Source organism: Oncorhynchus mykiss, chromosome 18 (genome assembly GCF_057628025.1).
Source record: "Oncorhynchus mykiss isolate SJ-2025 chromosome 18, ASM5762802v1, whole genome shotgun sequence".
In the NCBI taxonomy this organism is placed as follows: Eukaryota; Metazoa; Chordata; class Actinopteri; order Salmoniformes; family Salmonidae; genus Oncorhynchus; species Oncorhynchus mykiss.
Genome location: NC_143039.1, coordinates 71,630,928 through 71,650,339, shown reverse-complemented (window position 1 = coordinate 71,650,339; position 19,412 = coordinate 71,630,928). Strand labels below are relative to the sequence as shown.

At 43.0% G+C, this 19,412-nt stretch overlaps 1 long non-coding RNA gene across 2 annotated transcripts in view; it reads left to right on the top strand.

The window, feature by feature from the left end:
* Positions 1–12,942: 12,942 nt before the first annotated feature.
* The window catches only part of LOC118941202 (uncharacterized), a 37,190-nt gene continuing 30,720 nt past the window's right edge, over positions 12,943–19,412 (top strand). For both annotated transcript variants that reach the window (XR_016488616.1, XR_016488617.1), the window contains exons 1-2: positions 12,943–13,080; positions 13,830–13,918. This is a non-coding gene — a long non-coding RNA (uncharacterized LOC118941202). The remainder of the gene's footprint in view (positions 13,081–13,829; positions 13,919–19,412) is intronic.

The window sequence follows — 19,412 nt, the reverse complement described above, 5'->3', positions numbered from 1 at the left end:
ATGATACCTTAAATATGATACCTTAGATTATGGTAGCCTTAGATATGATATCTTAGGTCTGGAGTGGCAGGTAGCCTAGTGGTTAGAGTGTTGGACTAGTAACCAAAAGGTTGCAAGATCAAATCTGTCATTCTGCCCCTGAACAAGGCAGTTAACACACTGTTCCTAGGCCTTCATTGAAATTAATAATTTCTTCTTAACTGACTTCCCTAGTTAAATAAAGGTAAAATAAAAAAAATATGATAGCCTTAGGTTTGGTAGCCTTAGATATGACAGCCTTAGATATATTCTTTGTTTCTTCCAGATATAGTGATGCGCTTCTCTCGCTCACTCTCTTAGTCCCCTGCCACCTGAGAACTCATCACCTCAGTCAGTGTCTTGAATACATATTATCTCCTTGTAAAACAAACAGGGTGTTTTGTAGGCTACCACTAGTGTTCATTAACATAACCTAGGAAAACTATTAGCATTACTATTATCAATGCAGGAAGTAAACTAATATGTGTTTGCATTTGAATGCAGAATTATCCAGTTGTTTTTTTTTTACTGCTCACTATCCCACTGTTAAATGGACACAGATTGACTGGACACAGTTTGTTGCTATGTTACTTCTGTTTCAGAAGTAGTCTAATCACCTTGTAATTAGAACCCCATCTTGATGTAGCATACCCATAGAGCACACGGTATAGGTTGCATCCCAAAATGGCACCCTATTCTCTACATACAGTAGTGTACTTCTTTTGACCAGAGCCTTATTGGTAGTAGTGCAGGAGACTTGATTGCATGTTAGATCAGCTCTACATCCTCCATGTTGGATTCTATATTAGTGTGTCACGTAGTGTATGCATTAGGTGTTGGTCAGTGAGTGACTCAGCTGACTAAGCAAACAAACAGGGATGTTCAATCCATTGTGATGATCATTGATGATACAAGTGTACCAATGGATGCTGATGAGAAGTTTCCCACACTGGTAATTACATATTTCAATTATTAAATGATTTTGGTCCGCCAGGCTAATTTTTAAACCTGTCCATTTATTATTGTCATTAGTTTTGAAGTATCCCTGTTGCTTCTCCTCTGATTCCTTCATTTGAATAATTAACAAAGCAGCTTCTAACAAGTGGGGATCATAATTAGTTTCCTTTTCTAACCAATTCGTTCCAGGTTGCTTGATGACATCTTATTCATCACCCAGTTCTACGACTGCACACGTACACGCTCACTCATACATATACACACACACAAACACACACACACACACACACACACACACACACACACACACACACACACACACACACGCGCGCGCGCACGCACACGCACACGCACACACTGCAGATGAACAAAAGGCTCGGAATAATGGGATTGAAACTGACTCCTTGTCTCAGAACCTTAATTACAATATTCATTATTGTTAATTAATGCACTTTGGTATCATAATTATACAATTTCAAGTACTGCTCTCATGCCAATACCTACCCCTTTACTCCGATGATAACCCATCGTTTTGACCTCAGAACATGAATGTTTCAGTGTTGATCTTTTCAAGTGTAGAAGCCCAGGGCTGAACATTTTACAATATCAAGTTACAGAAAGACGAAAACCCTTTTATTTTTCCAAAACATGATCTGCAATTGCAGTGTGAATTGACAATGTATATGTGTGTGGGAATGGAGTGGATCTGTGTGTGTGTGTGTGTGTGTGTGTGTGTGTGTGTGTGTGTGTGTGTGTGTGTGTGTGTGTGTGTGTGTGTGTGTGTGTGTGTGTGTGTGTGTGTGTGTGTGTGTGTGTACAAGTTTTACTATACTTGTGAGTACCAGAAACCAACTAAAATTCTAAGAAGTGAGGACATTTTGCCAGTCCTCACTTGCAAAAAAAGGCTATTTTAGGCTTAGGGGTTCGGTTAATGGTTTGGGTTAGAATTAGGGTTAGGAGTTAGTGGTTAGGTTTAGGGTTAGGGCTTTGGGTTAGGTTTAGGGAATATATGATTTTGAAAGGGGATCAATTGTTGGTCCACAAAAAAGTAAGACACAGCTGTGTGTGTGTGTGTGTGTGTGTGTGTGTGTGTGTGTGTGTGTGTGTGTGTGTGTGTGTGTGTGTGTGTGTGTGTGTGTGTGTGTGTGTGTGTGAGAGAGATAACGAGATAACGTGTGTGTGCATACGTGTGTGGGTGGATTCTTTATGTTTGTAAATGCCTATACTATATAGTACATACTGTATGTGGGATGTGGTAGTTCACTAGTCAACCCTGAAGGAATAAACACAAAGGGAGATCTTAGTTTCTTCATTAATAATAAAACAGCACATTACCCCGGTGACAGGAAGGCGTCGTAGAGAGAGAGATGGAGAGGTGGAATGGTGACGAGGAGACATTTCCCCGGTGACAGGAAGGCGTCGTAGAGAGAGAGATGGAGAGATGGAATGGTGACGAGGAGACCAGAAGAGAAGGAGTGGAGGGAGAGATGTGGGTGGAGAGGTGGAATGGTGACGAGGAGACATTTCCCCGGTGACAGGAAGGCGTCGTAGAGAGAGAGATGTGGGTGGAGAGGTGGAATGGTGACGAGGAGACATTTCCCCGGTGACAGGAAGGCGTCGTAGAGAGAGAGATGTGGGTGGAGAGGTGGAATGGTGACGAGGAGACATTTCCCCGGTGACAGGAAGGCGTCGTAGAGAGAGAGATGTGGGTGGAGAGGTGGAATGGTGACGAGGAGACATTTCCCCGGTGACAGGAAGGCGTCGTAGAGAGAGAGATGTGGGTGGAGAGGTGGAATGGTGACGAGGAGACCAGAAGAGAAGGAGTGGAGGGAGAGGAAGGGGGTATAGGGTGGGAGAAGGCGAGAGAGGGTTAAGGTTTGACATCCTCAAAGACTGTATTGATTCTACAGTAAAACGAGCTGATGAGCTCTCTATAGAGCCCCTGGGGCCAGAGTTAATATGTTTCTATGTTTGCTCATATTCGTGATAAGAGATATCACATAGAAGCCTTGTTTATACCTGGTTCTAACATGAGTCTGTTTTCATGATCTTGTCCAGATTCTGATTGTGCCAACATTTTGTCGACCGGTGTAGACTATCAAAAGACACAATGCGATCTGATTGTGATTAGACCTCCGGAGGTAGTCAAAGATGCTTCTAGGCCAAGGTTACAGTCGTCCCGCCTTCTGAAAAAAAATCACACACTATACCTTCATTAGAAACCAACCGCATACTGACATTGTGGTAGGATTGCCACAGTCCATCCGGAATAAGATCACACTTTTTGAAATAAAGGTATAAAGAGATATTGTCCCGAATGAGAAAAGAAGGGTTCACCCCTGTTCCCACGTTCATTGCCGGCGCAAAATAGCATATTTGAAAACATGGTACAGAAAGGCCAATGACTGTAATAGCACGAGAGGGAGAACCCAGTGCCCATTTACTCAGAGCTGGACGTGATATTGGGTGACCATCCGCCCAGCGTCCCATACATCCCCAATACATTTGGAGTTCAGTTTAAATTCTGTAATATCTAGTATATATCAGTCTATCAACCCTCGATGAGTGAAACGACTCTGTTACTGAATTATCACTTATCAGTGATTCGGAGGAAACCATTCCATGGGAATTCTCCCAGCTTGTTATTTATTTGTTATTTTCTGTATGCCAGATACAAATCAGACTACGGGGAATATAATGCAATCCGTTTGGATTTGATTCTATTCTATGAATCTTTTAGCATTTTCCAGTCAAATCGCTAGCAATAAAGTGCAGAATATGTCCAAACTGATGTATAAAGGTGCACAGCTTTCTTTAAGCATGAGCGAGGCCACTGTCCAATACAATGTACAGAACCAGTCAAAAGTTTGGACACACCTAGTCATTCAAGGGTTTGTCTTTATTTTTACTATTTTCTACATTGTAGAATAATAGTGAAGACATCAAAACTATGAAATAACACCTATGGAATCATGTAGTAACCAAGAAAGTGTTAAATAAATCAAAATAGATTTTATATTTGAGATTCTACAAGTAGCCACCCTTTGTCTTAATGCCAGCTCAACGTGTCCAGGTGTTAGAGGCTGGTGCTCTCTCATTAGCCATTTATTTATATTTTTATCATATTAATTCCAATTTGTATTATTAATGACGTGACAATGATTTGGAGAAACGAAACATGTATTATTCAAATGGTAGGATACATTTTAAGCTTCCCAAAATTTGAAACTCCCAAACTTGAAACTCACGCGCTGCCTAGGAATAGGCCTTTGAGACGGGGTGCCCATTTCTTTGTACTGCATAAATACAACGTGTGTGTGTGTGTGTGTGTGTGTGTGTGTGTGTGTGTGTGTGTGTGTGTGTGTGTGTGTGTGTGTGTGTGTGTGTGTGTGTGTGAGATAACGAGAGGGATGTTGTAACTAAGAACACTGAGAAAAGAGCTCACCTCGATCCAGCACCAGAGGGTGGAAACCACCACTTACTGTGTTGCTTGCTAGACTAGTGGGCTAGTACACTTAGAATTAGCAGAGGGCATGAGAATGCCATGTTGCTTCAATTATATTGTTCCCATTACCTTTTCACCAAGTTTCAAATTGTAAACTAATAACAAATCAAAGTGGAAAACTATTGTGAGCACTTCTCCAGATCATTTGATATCCAGAGAAGAGGGAGAGAAAGAGAGAGAAACCATATTTAAATGTTTTATAAAAAAAAACAACGTATGCAGTAGATCAGATTTACATTTGCAGATAGATTGTAGCTTCCATCAATGTAATTGTCTGCATCATTTCCAATCCCCCATATGTATATTTTTTTGTAAATATGTATATACATGTGTAAATATATATTTTCCTTATTTTCAATTTGTTTTTCTTTCTAAATGCTACCCTGACTCTACCACCCCTTCCCTAATTGAAGTAAACTAATAGACAACAACCCTTAGCTTTCTACCTCCAGCTTATAACTACGATATACATTTTACGGACACAATTTACTTAGAATAGTTATCTTTTGTTAGTTTTTTTGTCCCATCCTTCAGCTACCATCAACCCCTCTCATCACTGTCTGAACACCATCCAGTCCCATCCTTCAGCTCCACTCAACCCCTCCCTTCTATCTCTGAACACCATCCAGTCCCATCCTTCAGCTACCATCAACCACTCTCATCACTGTCTGAACACCATCCACTATTGATTCATATTTGCCATATATTTTTCAACTGTGCTGTTTAGCAAAAGTTCTGAACCTATAAACATTTTAGGGACACAGTATATTTTACATTAGTTATCTTGTTATTTTAATCCTTTTGAAAAACTAGATGATTACTTCTTGAATTACTTTTAAATTCAAAAAATACATTGACACTTTTCTGTTTTCTCAATGACATTAAATTCAGCATTTAAAAAAGGCACAAGTTTAAGTTTGTTCCACCTGAGCCATGTTATGAGGTTTTTTTGCTTCGACTGGTCCCTGGGGCCCTTGTTAAGGTCAATGACATCATTAATTTTACCCAGTGCCAATACATTTTTGCCAAAAACCTTGACACTCCCAAACTTGAAACTCTAGAGGAGGCTGGAACAAAGACAATAACCCCAAGCACACATCAAAATCCACATTTTTTTTAAAATTGGCCACAAAATCAATGTTTTGCAATGGCCATCTCAGTCTCCTGACTAGAAACCTATTGAAAACCTGTGGTTTGAATTGAAGAGGCCTGTCAATAAGAGCAGAAGGAGGATATCAATGATCTGGAAGGATTCTGAATGGAGGAACGGTCTAAGATCCCACCTGTGTTCTCCAACTCATCCACTTTTTTTTTAAAGGCTCAGTGCCGTTACTCTCGCAAGGTCAGGTGTTAAAGGTATTGAAAACAAGAGTGTCAATAATTTTATCCCTATCTTTTTGAATAGAAAATGTATTACTTGTTAAACAAAATCTCTTTCTCTGAGCAATTGTAGTAGTATAAAAATGATATAATTTCCCAATTTGTTTGAGGATATAATATAGCTAAGTATTTAAATTATTTATTTTATACAGTAATTTTGTCTCATCTTTATCAAGGATGCTAATAATTTCCAACACCCCTGAAGCCTATGTCTGCTTTTTGATTCTTCATACAGATTCCGACAGGAATAAACAGGCTTCTCTTTCTCAGCCTTGGCAAGACTTCTGTTTCTCTCTCCATCCCTCCCTCCCTCCCTCCCTCCATCCCCCCGCTACAGGCATGCCTTTGAAACTTGAAAAAAAAGCGGGAAAAAAATCCTCAATGCACTCTTCTCCATGAGAAGGTAAGCTACTGTCACGGTGCGAGTTGTGGGCGTATTCTGCCCAGGGGAGCTGTTCTGACCAAGACGCAGGGTTGCGAAAAGAAAGACTGCGTAAGATGCGACCAATAGTCTGATTGGCCCGTTCTGCTTGACCGTTAGACTGGGGGTGAAAGCCGGAAGAGAGACTGACGGAAGCCCCAATCAAACGGCAAAACTCCCTCCAAAATTGAGACGTGAATTGCGGACCTCTGTCCGAAACGACGTCTGACGGAAGGCCATGAATTCTGAAAACATTCTCGATGATGATTTGTGCCGTCTCTTTAGCAGAAGGAAGCTTAGCAAGGGGAATAAAATGAGCCGCCTTAGAGAACCTGTCGACAACCGTGAGAATAACAGTCTTCCCCGCTGACGAAGGCAGTCCGGTGACAAAATCTAAGGCGATGTGAGACCACGGTCGAGAGGGAATGGGAAGCGGCCTGAGACGGCCGGCAGGAGGGGAGTTACCGGACTTAGTCTGCGCGCAGACCGAACAAGCAGCCACGAAACGACGCGTGTCATGCTCCCGGGTGGGCCACCAAAAACGCTGGCGAATGGAAGCAAGCGTACCCCGAACGCCAGGGTGGCCGGCTAACTTGGCAGAGTGAGCCCACTGAAGAACGGCCAGAAGAGTAGGAACGGGAACGAAAAGAAGGTTCCTAGGACAAGCGCGCGGCGACGGAGTGTGAGTGAGTGCTTGCTTTACCTGCCTCTCAATTCCCCAGACAGTCAACCCGACAACACGCCCCTCAGGGAGAATCCCCTCGGGGTCAGTGGAGGCTACTGAAGAACTGAAGAGACGAGATAAAGCATCAGGCTTGGTGTTCTTAGAGCCCGGACGATAAGAAATCACGAACTCGAAACGAGCGAAAAACAGCGCCCAACGCGCCTGACGCGCATTAAGTCGTTTGGCAGAACGGATGTACTCAAGGTTCCTATGGTCAGTCCAAACGACAAAAGGAACGGTCGCCCCCTCCAACCACTGTCGCCATTCGCCTAGGGCTAAGCGGATGGCGAGCAGTTCGCGGTTTCCCACATCATAGTTACGTTCCGACGGCGACAGGCGATGAGAAAAATACGCGCATGGGTGGACCTTGTCGTCAGAGAGGGAGTGCTGAGAAAGAATGGCTCCCACGCCCACCTCTGACGCGTCAACCTCGACAACGAACTGTCTAGAGACGTCAGGTGTAACAAGGATAGGAGCGGATGTAAAACGATTCTTGAGGAGATCAAAAGCTCCCTGGGCGGAAACGGACCACTTAAAGCACGTCTTGACAGAAGTAAGGGCTGTGAGAGGAGCTGCCACCTGACCGAAATTACGGATGAAACGACGATAGAAGTTCGCGAAGCCGAGAAAGCGCTGCAGCTCGACGCGTGACTTAGGGACGGGCCAATCAATGACAGCTTGGACCTTAGCGGGATCCATCTTAATGCCTTCAGCGGAAATAACAGAACCGAGAAATGTGACGGAGGAGGCATGAAAAGTGCACTTCTCAGCCTTCACAAAAAGACAATTCTCTAAGAGGCGCTGGAGGACACGTCGAACGTGCTGAACATGAATCTGGAGTGACGGTGAAAAAATCAGGATATCGTCAAGGTAAACGAAAACAAAGATGTTCAGCATGTCTCTCAGGACATCATTGACTAATGCCTGAAAGACAGCTGGAGCGTTAGCGAGGCCGAAAGGAAGAACCCGGTATTCAAAGTGCCCTAACGGAGTGTTAAACGCCGTCTTCCACTCGTCCCCCTCCCTGATGCGCACGAGATGGTAAGCGTTACGAAGGTCCAACTTAGTTAGTTCCAGGAGAGGATAGAATTACTAGACCAATTAATAGAAGGATTATGACAAACTAGCCAGGGATGGCCCAAAACAACAGGTGTAAAAGGTGAACGAAAAATTAAAAAAGAAATGGTTTCGCTATGATTACCAGAGACAGTGAGGGTTAAAGGTAGCGTCTCACGCTGAATCCTGGGGAGAGGACTACCATCCAAAGCGAACAAGGCCGTGGGCTCCCTTAACTGTCTGAGAGGAATGTTATGTTCCCGAGCCCAGGTCTCGTCCATAAAACAGCCCTCCGCCCCAGAGTCTATTAAGGCACTGCAGGAAGCTGACGAACCGGTCCAGCGTAGATGGACCGACAAGGTAGTGCAGGATCTTGAAGGAGAGACAGGAGTAGTAGCGCTCACCAGTAGCCCTCCGCTTACTGATGAGCTCTTGGCTTTTACTGGACATGAAGTGACAAAATGACCAGCGGAACCGCAATAGAGACAGAGGCGGTTGGTGATTCTCCGTTCCCTCTCCTTAGTCGAGATGCGGATACCTCCCAGCTGCATAGGCTCAGCACCCGAGCCGGCAGAGGAAGATGGTAGTGATGCGGAGAGGGAGGCAACGGAGAACGTGAGCTCCTTTCCACGAGCTCGGTGACGAAGATCAACCTGTCGCTCTATGCGAATAGCGAGTTCAATCAAGGAATCCACGCTGGAAGGAACCTCCCGGGAGAGAATCTCATCCTTTACCTCCGCGCGGAGACCCTCCAGAAAACGAGCGAGCAAAGCCGGCTCGTTCCAGTCACTGGAGGCAGCAAGAGTGCGAAACTCAATAGAGTAGTCTGTTATGGATCGATTACCTTGACATAGGGAAGACAGGACCCTGGAAGCTTCCTCCCCAAAAACAGAACGATCAAAAACCCGTATCATCTCCTCCTTAAAGTCCTCATACTGGTTAGTACACTCAGCCCTTGCCTCCCAGATTGCCGTGCCCCACTCACGAGCCCGTCCAGTAAGGAGAGATATGACGTAGGCGATACGAGCTGTGCTCCTGGAGTAAGTGTTGGGCTGGAGAGAAAACACAATATCACACTGGGTGAGGAACGAGCGGCATTCAGTGGGCTTCCCAGAGTAACACGGCGGGTTATTGATTCTGGGCTCCGGAGATTCGAAAGCCCTGGAAGTGGCCGGTGGATCGAGGCGGAGATGGTGAACCTGTTCTGTGAGGTTGGAGACTTGGGCGGCCAGGGTCTCAACGGCATGTCGAGCAGCAGACACTTCCTGCTCGTGTCTGCCTAGCATCGCTCCCTGGATCTCGACGGCAGAGTGGAGAGGATCCGAAGTCGCTGGGTCCATTCTTGGTCGGATTCTTCTGTCACGGTGCGTGAATGAGGACCCAAAAGCGAATTAACGTAAACAGAACTTCTTTAATAACAAAACATAGGTAGGCTCAGATGGACCGGCAGATTCCGACAGGACAGGACAAGGTTGCAGCAAACATGACGATAGTCTGGTTCAGGCATGAAAAACACAAACAAGAATCCGACAAAGACAGGAACAAAAACAGAGAGAGATATAGAGGACTAATCAGAGGGAAAAAGGGAACAGGTGGGAAAAGGGGTGACGAGGTAGTTAGGAGACAAGGAACAGCTGGGGGAAAGAGGGGGAGAAAAGGTAACCTAATAACGACCAGCAGAGGGAGACAGGGTGAAGGGAAAGGACAGAAACAAGACACAACATGACAATACATGACAGCTAAGTTGAGGAGAGGAAGCGAAGACAAACTCAAGCCCTTTAAATGGTTCTTGAAAGCTCTGTAGGAAAACGTTTTGTTGTCGAGGGAAAGGTGCTTTCCCACATTAAAAAGTGGTTACGCCATTAACGGAGGTGAAGAAATATGATCAGGTTCAATACTGAAAAATCACTCAACATGTAAATATGTTCCTAAAAGATCATGCTTTGGCTACACGTGGTGTGATGTTTAAAAAACACAACATCTCGTCTTTTAGAATTGACCTACATATGAAGGCTCATTTAGAATTTTACATACAGCCGCAGAAAACATTTGGGAGCAGGAAGTTGTTGATTGGTGGAAGCAGATCAACCGTATCTCTTGGAAATGCTGTTTAACCAACTCAGATTTTACCCAGAGCTGGGGTCAATGCCAGTATTCCTACTCTTCCATATCCAATTCCTTTTCAAATTCAATATCCAACTCCCAACCCATATCCCACATTCCCTTTCACTCCACTCATGTATCAAACAGCAATTCCAATTGCTACGGGGAGGAAGAGGGAAAAAAGTCAATATTAAATCCATATATCACTTTTGCAAGAGCAGATGTAATTCCTGATGTTTGATGGTGATTGTTTTATACCTCTAATATTATTCTTTGAAGGTTACATTCTCTCTGAACACATTACATTATAATTGATACGGTTGGCTGAACATCAACCCACAATGCTGTTGAACAGTTGAAAAAAAAACATTTTCATATGTCGATTCTCTCCACTGTTTATAGATTTTTTAAAAACCTTTATTTAACCAGGTAAGACACATTGAGGTTAAATAAACTTTTTTGTAAGGGCGACCTGTCAAGAAGCCAAAACAGAGAAATTGCAGCCTGTACATAAAATCTATCAGAAAAATACAAAATACACACAAAATACAAAGTGTCGGCAGGGTAGCCTAGTGGTTAGAGTGTTGGACTAGTAACCGGAAGGTTGCAAGTTCAAATCCCTGAGCTGACAAGGTCAGAATCTGTCGTTCTGCCCCTGAACAGACAGTTAACCCACTAGGCCGTCATTGAAAATAAGAATTTGTTCTTAACTGACTTGCCTGGTTAAATAAAGGTAAAAAAAAAGTGCACCTATCACAGTGTTTTAGATCAGTGTCTTAAAATATCTTTTTAATATCTTTTGAAGCATGTTCCAGGGCATTATGGGAAAATCTTGTTTCCACATCTCAGTTCTAGCCTTAGGAACAGACAAGGACAGCAGCGACTGTGAACAAAGACTGTATTGACTGTATTGAGAATGTATTGAGACTGATCTGCAGTGTTGTAAAAAGTACCCAAATGTCATAGTTGATTAAAAGTAAAGAGACTTCAATAGAAAATGACTCAAGTAAAACTGAAAGTAACCAAGTAAAATACTAAGCTCCTACCGTCTTATAGGCAGACACTCAAACAAGATGTACCCACTGTGACTATTAAAACCTATCCTAACCAGAAACTGTGCATGGATGGCGGCATTTGCGCGCGAACCACCACATTTAACCATGGAAAGAGGTCTGGGAATATGGCTGATAATAAAGAGTGTATGTCAACGTCAACAAAACAAAGGAGATGATCGTTGACTTCAGGAAACAGCAGAGGGAGCACCCCCCTATCCACATCGGAGGGACAACATTGGAGAACGGTGGAAAGTTTTAAGTTCTTCAGCGTACACATCACAGACAAACTGAAATGGTCCACCCACACAGACAGCGTGGTGAAGAAGGCGCACCAGCACCTCTTGAACCTCAGCAGGCTGAAGAAATTAGTCTTGTCACCCAAAACCCTGACAAACTTTTACAGATGCACAATCGAGAGCATCCTGTCGGGCTGTATCATAGCTTGGTACAGCAACTGCACCGCCCCCAACCGCAAGGCTCTCCAGAGGGTGGTGCGGTGTGCACAACGCATCACCGGGGGAAAACTACCTGCCCTCCATGACACCTACAGTACTCAATGAAGGCCAAAAAGGACAACAACCACCCGAGCCACTGGTGCATCAAAGCTAGTGCATCAAGTGCATCAAAGGTGGGACTGAGAGACTGAAAAACAGCTTCTATCTCAAGACCATCAGACTGTTAAACAGCCATCACTAACTCAGAGAGACTGCTGCCTACATTGAGACCCAATCACTGGCTAATTTAATAAATGGATCACATGTCACTTTAAACAATGTCACTTTAAATAATGCCACTGTAATAAAGTTTACATTACTCATATCATATGTATATAATGTATTTTATACCATCTATTGCACCTTGCCTATGCCGCTCGGCCATCACTCATCCATATATTTATATATATTTATATATATATATTCATTCACCACTTTAGATTTGTGTGTATTAGGTAGTTGTTGGGAAATTGTTAGATTACTTGTTAGATATTACTGCACTTTCGGAACTAGAAGCACAAGCATTTAGCTACACGCGCATTAACATCTGCTAACCATGTGTATGTGACCAATAAAATGTGATTTGATTAGATTTACTTGAGTAAAAGTCTAAAAGTATTTGGTTTTAAAGAAACTTAAGTATCAAATATGCTTAAGTATCAACAGTAAAAGTATAAATCATTTCAAATTCCTTATATTAAGCAAACCAGACGGCATCATCTTTTTTCCTATTTTTGTCAGATCGCCAGGGGCTCCAACACATCATTTACAAACAAACACGACCCGTAATTCAGGGCAGGTGGGCCGGAGCCCCACATTTTTAACAAACAAATAAATTAAATATATATTTGTTTTGGGTGGGTCTTGTCTGTTTTGCTTGTTATTTTGGCATTAATACGTGTCACATATCAATTTGCAAACAATGTTTAAAAAAAGGTATAAATATTGTGGCAAAGAAGGGGGTCGAGTGATAAATGGCAGATATGTGAAAGCAGAAGTAATAAACGGTTTCTGCCTGATCACTAAAATGGCCACCCCTGTCAGAAAATTAAGATCACAAAATGGCCGACCGCCAAAACTACAAGTCCCAGAAGCAAGGGGAACCCTCAGAAGGTGGAGCCGATCCACAGATAAAGGGTCAAGAAAAACCAGGAAGAGGGAGAGAGAGTGCTGGAAGGATCTATGAACAATAGAGAAAGAGACAATAGAGATTGGCTGGATTTACCGTGTATGAGCTGGATTGTTTTGGACTTACCTGTTGGCGTTTGGACCTGGACCTACCGAGAACCCGATTCGTGTACCGAACCCTGTTATCCTTGACCTCGCCTACGGCCTGGGTGGACCAGGAGGGAGAAACAAACACACAGGTACTGTCCTGTTCGAAAGAACTCTCATTCTTGGGTGATTTGGTGACAGTTTACCACTTAATTTGTGACAAACGCTCCTAACCTTGAAGAGGTTTGTCACAATATATATCAGTGAGTTAATAAAGCCGAAAACAAACATGGTCTCTCTTTTGTGTTCTTGAGTAAGGCATCTCCAAAATGCAGGTGTCTCAGCCTAGCTCAGTGCTTTCTGTGGTGGTGGGGCGAGCCAGCAGAAAATAGGAGCATTGCGTGTTGACTGGATCAGTGTTCTGCCACTCATGGAAACACTACGTCATCGCCAAGTTGAAGTCCTTAATAAGGGTAGACATCCAAAATTTCAGCACTTTGGGTCCTGCCATAGAGTTATATTACAACTGCCCTTCCAAGAAGGCTCAAGGTCATTGGCCACAGATAAAATGATGTCAAATCACGTTATATGTACAGTAGCTTTGATTGGACTGATCATGCCAACGTTTTGCTTTCAAAGTCTTAGCTAGCAGTCATCATCATGAATCAAGTCGACAATCTACTGGCAAATCCTTTTTGATCCTTGTCATACGAAGAGAAACAATGAAGAGAAATTATAGATAAAACTTATCGGTGCTCTTTGCCATTTGACATAAAGACTACACAAGTCGAAAATCACATTCAACAATGAGTCGTTTGGAAGTAATCCGTGGCTAGCTGCAAGCACTACAAAGCAACCAGTCGCCTGCTTTTCAATGGAGTGGCTGTGTGTTGTTTTTCAGAGTTCCCACCATAAATCCAGAGAACGCCAGACTTTGATGACAAAGTTTGATGACACCTTCATGTTTAAGTGAGCACATCACAAGCCACGGTGAGTCCTAAAATGTAATGTACGCTGCTGCATAAATGAGGTAATATGCCAGGGAGATAATGTAGCTAAGAAATGAATACTAAGTGTATGTTGTGTAGTAAGCTGTTAGTAGCCCATGTGCCTCGCCCTAATAATTTGGTCTATTTTCACCTCTTAATTTCACCTAACGTGAATGTTCTGACTCGGTGGTGCTGCACATGTAGCCTGTAACCTGTTTTAGAGAAATGTCATCATCTAATATTGTAGAGGTGTTATTGTCTGCTTTATATACCCCCTTTATTTATCCTACAGTTCAGACTTGGAGTACAGGGAAAATACTGTAAGAGCAGCCCATCTTCTGCATTCTGTCTCTGTACATTTCAAAAAGTGCTAAACACATAGTTTTATTGACTACATCCGTCTTACTGTAGGTCGATCGTTAATGTCTTAATCGGAATTACGGAATGCCTCTTATCCGCTCATCTTTCCCTTATGCCATAGTTTGTACATCTCAATTGTCAGTAGAAACCACATTTGTTTAAGCAAGTCAGCCATATCAGCTATGTTTTAATGCAGTAAACGAGGCTAAATGAATTGTTTCGCTGCCAGACAAGGCACCGCTGATAGCCAGGTGCAGCGGTGGTACAGTAAGGATTCACTCCATTGAGCTGGATAGAAAGCTCTGCTGTTGGGACAGCTTTATGTAGGCCCAAACAGACTGTGGGTACCGCTTTTCGCCGTTATAGCGCAATTAATGTATTGTTTAGTGTTGTGTTGTGTAGTGTCTTTGCTGGCATGCATCTAAAACATTTTTGTGGTTGTTTGCCTCACCAAGATTTACATGCTGAAGTCTACTACTGCAAACAAAGCATGTGTTTAGTGTTCCCACCAGATCAGAGGCAGTAGGGATGACCAGGGATGTTCTCTGCTTAGTGAGCCCACCAGATCAGAGGCAGTAGGGATGACCAGGGATGTTCTCTGCTTAGTGAGCCCACCAGATCAGAGGCAGTAGGGATGACCAGGGATGTTCTCTGCTTAGTGAGCCCACCAGATCAGAGGCAGTAGGGATGACCAGGGATGTTCTCTGCTTAGTGAGCCCACCAGATCAGAGGCAGTAGGGATGACCAGGGATGTTCTCTGCTTAGTGAGCCCACCATATCAGAGGCAGTAGGGATGACCAGGAATGTTCTCTGCTTAGTGAGCCCACCAGATCAGAGGCATTAGGGATGACCAGGGATGTTCTCTGCTTAGTGAGCCCACCAGATCAGAGGCAGTAGGGATGACCAGGGATGTTCTCTGCTTAGTGAGCCCACCAGATCAGAGGCAGTAGGGATGACCAGGGATGTTCTCTGCTTAGTGAGCCCACCAGATCAGAGGCAGTAGGGATGACCAGGGATGTTCTCTGCTTAGTGAGCCCACCAGATCAGAGGCAGTAGGGATGACCAGGGATGTTCTCTGCTTAGTGAGCCCACCAGATCAGAGGCAGTAGGGATGACCAGGGATGTTCTCTGCTTAGTGAGCCCACCATATCAGAGGCAGTAGGGATGACCAGGAATGTTCTCTGCTTAGTGAGCCCACCAGATCAGAGGCATTAGGGATGACCAGGGATGTTCTCTGCTTAGTGAGCCCACCAGATCAGAGGCAGTAGGGATGACCAGGGATGTTCTCTGCTTAGTGAGCCCACCAGATCAGAGGCAGTAGGGATGACCAGGGATGTGTGTCAATTATACAATTGTATTGTCCAGCTAAACATTCAAAATGTAATGAGTACTTTTGGGTGTCAGGGAAAATGTATGGAGTAAAAAGTACATAATCGTCTTTAGGAATGTAGTGAAGTAAAAGTAAAAGTTGTACACCAAAAAACAACTCAACAACTTATTTTTACTTAAGTACTTTACACACCTGCTGTTCTGGTCAGTAAGGCACAGAGATACAAAGGGATTTGTCTAATCAATGCTTTGGACACAACAGTGTACCAGTGCTTTAGTCTCCTGGTGGAGAGAGAGGTCCATAGCATACCCACAGTGACGGGTCAGTGATCTACCATTTGTAATACATCCTAAAGCACCACGTGTCCAGAGTCTTTAAGGTACTTGCTGAGGCCTGCATATAGACAATATCACCATAATCAAGCACTGATAACTGACTAAAATTGAAAAGCAAGATTTGTTCCTAAAATAGAAACCCAAATCTCATTTCAACGTCAGTTTCTTGGTCAAGTTTGTATTTTCGGTTTATTATGGATCCCCATTAGCTCTTCTTGGGGTCCGTCAAAATGAAGGCAGTTATACAATTTTAAAAACAGTACAATCAATACAGAAGTCACAACACACTAAGTGTGTGCCCTCGGGCTCATACACCACTACCACATATCTACAATGCAGAAATCCATGTGTACGTGTGTGTATAGTGCGTATGTTATCATGTGTGTGTGTGTGTGTGTAATCATGTGTATAGTGCGTATGTTATCGTGTGTGTGTGTGTGTGTGTGTGTGTAATCATGTGTATTGTGCGTATGTTATCACGTGTGTATGCATTTGTCTGTGCCTATGTTTGTGTTACTTCACTGTCCCTGCTGTTCCATAAGGGTGTATTTTTACCTGCTTTTTAAATCTGATTCTACTGCTTGCATCAGTTACCTGATATGGAGTAGAGTTGCATGTAGTCATGGCTCTATGAAGTACTGTGCGCCTCCCATAGTCTGTTCTGGACTTGGGGACTGTGAAGAGACCTCTGGTGTTATGTCTTGTGGGGTTTGCATGGGTGTCCAAGCTGTATGCTAGTATTTTTAACAGACAGCTCAGTACCTTGAGCATGTCAACACCTCTTACAAAAACAAGTAACAATGAAGTCAATCTCTCTTCCACTTTGAGCCATGAGAGATTGACATGCATGTCATTAATGTTAGCTCGCCGTGTACTTTTAAGTGCCAGTCATACTGCCCTGTTCTGAGCCAACTGCAATATTCCCAAGTCCCTCATTGTGGCACCTGACCACACTACTGAACAGTAGTCCAGGTGTGACAAAACCAGGGCCTGTAGGACCTGCCTTTTTGATTGGGTTGTTAAGAAGGCAGAGCAGCGCTTTATTATGGACAGACTTCTGCCCATCTTAGCTACTGTTGTTTCAATATGTTTTGACCATGACAGTTTCCAGTCCAGCGTTACTCCAAGCAGTTTAGTCACCTCAACTTGCTCAATATCCACATTATTCATTATGAGACGTAGTTGAAGTTTAGGGTTTAAAGAATGATTTGTCCCAAATACAATGCTTTTAGTTTTAGAAATATTTAGTACTCATTTATTGCTTTCCACCCACTCTGAAACTAACAGAAGCTCTTTGTGTTGCAGTTATTTCAGTCACTGTAGTAGCTGATGTGTATAGAGTTTAGTCATCCGCATACATAGACACACTGGCCTTACTCAAAGCCAGTGGCATGTTGTTAGTAAAGATTGAAAAAAGCAAGGGTCCTAAACAGCTACCCTGGGGAATTCCTGCTTCTACCTGGATTATGTTTGAGAGGCTTCCTTTAAATAACACCCTATGTGTTCTGTTAGACAAGTAGCTCTTTATCCACATAACAGGGGGAGTAAAGCCATAACATACGTTTTTCCTGCAGCAGACTATGATCGATAACGTCAAAAGCTGCACTGAAGTCTAACAAGACAGCCCCCACAATAATTTTATCATCAATTTCTCTCAGCCAGTCATCAGTCATTTGTGGAAGTGCTGTGCTTGTTGAGTGTCCTTCCCTTAATTGAGCCCTGCTGTTGTCAATTTGTTTGTTTGTGGTCCAACATTTTTTTTTCTTCTCCAGAAGTTTACTAAGGGTTGGTACCAGACTGATTGGTCGGCTATTTGAGCCAGTAAAGGGGGCTTTACTATTCTTGGGTAGCAGAATAACTTTAGCTTCCCTCCAAGCCTGAGATCACACACTTTCTAGTAGGCTTAAATTGAAGATCATTGTACATTGTGTTTAAATTTCAGCTTTTCATCTTACCAGATCCCAAGATACTTATAGGAGGTGACCATATCAATTTTCTGGCCTTTTATAGTTAAAATCGGTTTACTTTCAGGAAGCGAAACCCCTACATTTTTTTCCCCTTACATTAAGCACAAGTTTCAATTCGAAAATATGACTTTTAATAACATCAAAAGTCAACTGTAAGATTTGCAGATTCAACAGTCTTCCCAATATCATTTAAATACAGTGCAGAAAGGATCAGACCTAAAATTGAGCCCTGGGGAACTCCATCAATCAATCAATCAATCAATCAATCAAATGTATTTATAAAGCTTTTTTTTTACATCAATAGATGTCAAAGCTCCATACAGAAACCCAACCTAAAACCCCAAACAGCAAGCAATGCAGATGTAGAAGCACGGTGGCTAGGAAAAACTCCCTAGAAAGGCAAGAACCTAGGAAGAAACCTAGAGAGGAAACAGATTCTGAGGGGTGGCCAGTCCTCTTCTGGCTGTGCAAGGTGGAGATAGAGTACATGGCCATTAAGGAAGTCGAGGGCAGAGCGATTGAATTGTTTTGGTCTATCCTGATGATTGAGTAAGAGTTAGGAGCGCAGATCAAGCCTTCAAAACACAGATTCCATACCCTCCTGTGCTACACACTGTGTTCTGTCAGAAAGGTAATTTTGGAACCAATCCAATGCATCAACACTTAAACCAACCTTTTTTATTCTATACAACAGCAGGGCATGGTAAAAAGTATCGAAGGCCTTTGATAAGTCAATTAAAAAGTGAAACACAGGGATTTTTCTTGTCCTGAGCATCTAGAATATCACGTTCAACCTTGGTCTTGGCTTGGCTCTAAAACCGGACTGGAATTGAAATAAAACTATGTTATTATAAAGAAAGTCTTTCAACTGAGTTCACCAGGTTTTTCAAAACTTTTGCCAGTGCAGACAGTTTAGATATGGGAGGATAGTTATCCAACAGGGACGGAGCTCCACCGTTATGTAAAGGCGTGAAATAAGCTGCTTTCCAGACTTTTTGGAATGGTATTACAAGCCAATTAAATATTTAATATATGAGTGAGAGGGGCAGCAATGATCTCAGAACCAATTTTTAAAAAATAAGGGTTCAATTCATCTGGGACAGCCACTTTCTTAATATCAACAGATTTGAGTGCCTTTACAACTTCTGAAAGTTAGATCTCGGTAAAATGAAATAGATGAACAATAGGCCGGCATGCAGCGGTTTCATTCACAGCCTCATGTGAGATGTTAGGAGGGAGTTCATTATCAAATAAATGCCCAGTTTTAGCAAAATGCTCATTAAACATGTCAAGCAGTTGATTATTGTCCGTCACATCCATTGAATTTGAGGGAAATTTCAGCAGAAGACCAGAGGAGTTCGTCTTAGCATTCATGGATTTCATATTTTTCCATAATTTCATCTGGTTATTGAGGTTGATCTTGGTAGATTCGTAATAGTACCTAGATTTGCATTTCCATATTAACAAGGTGCACTTATTTTTCAGTGCCCTGAACGGCAAGCA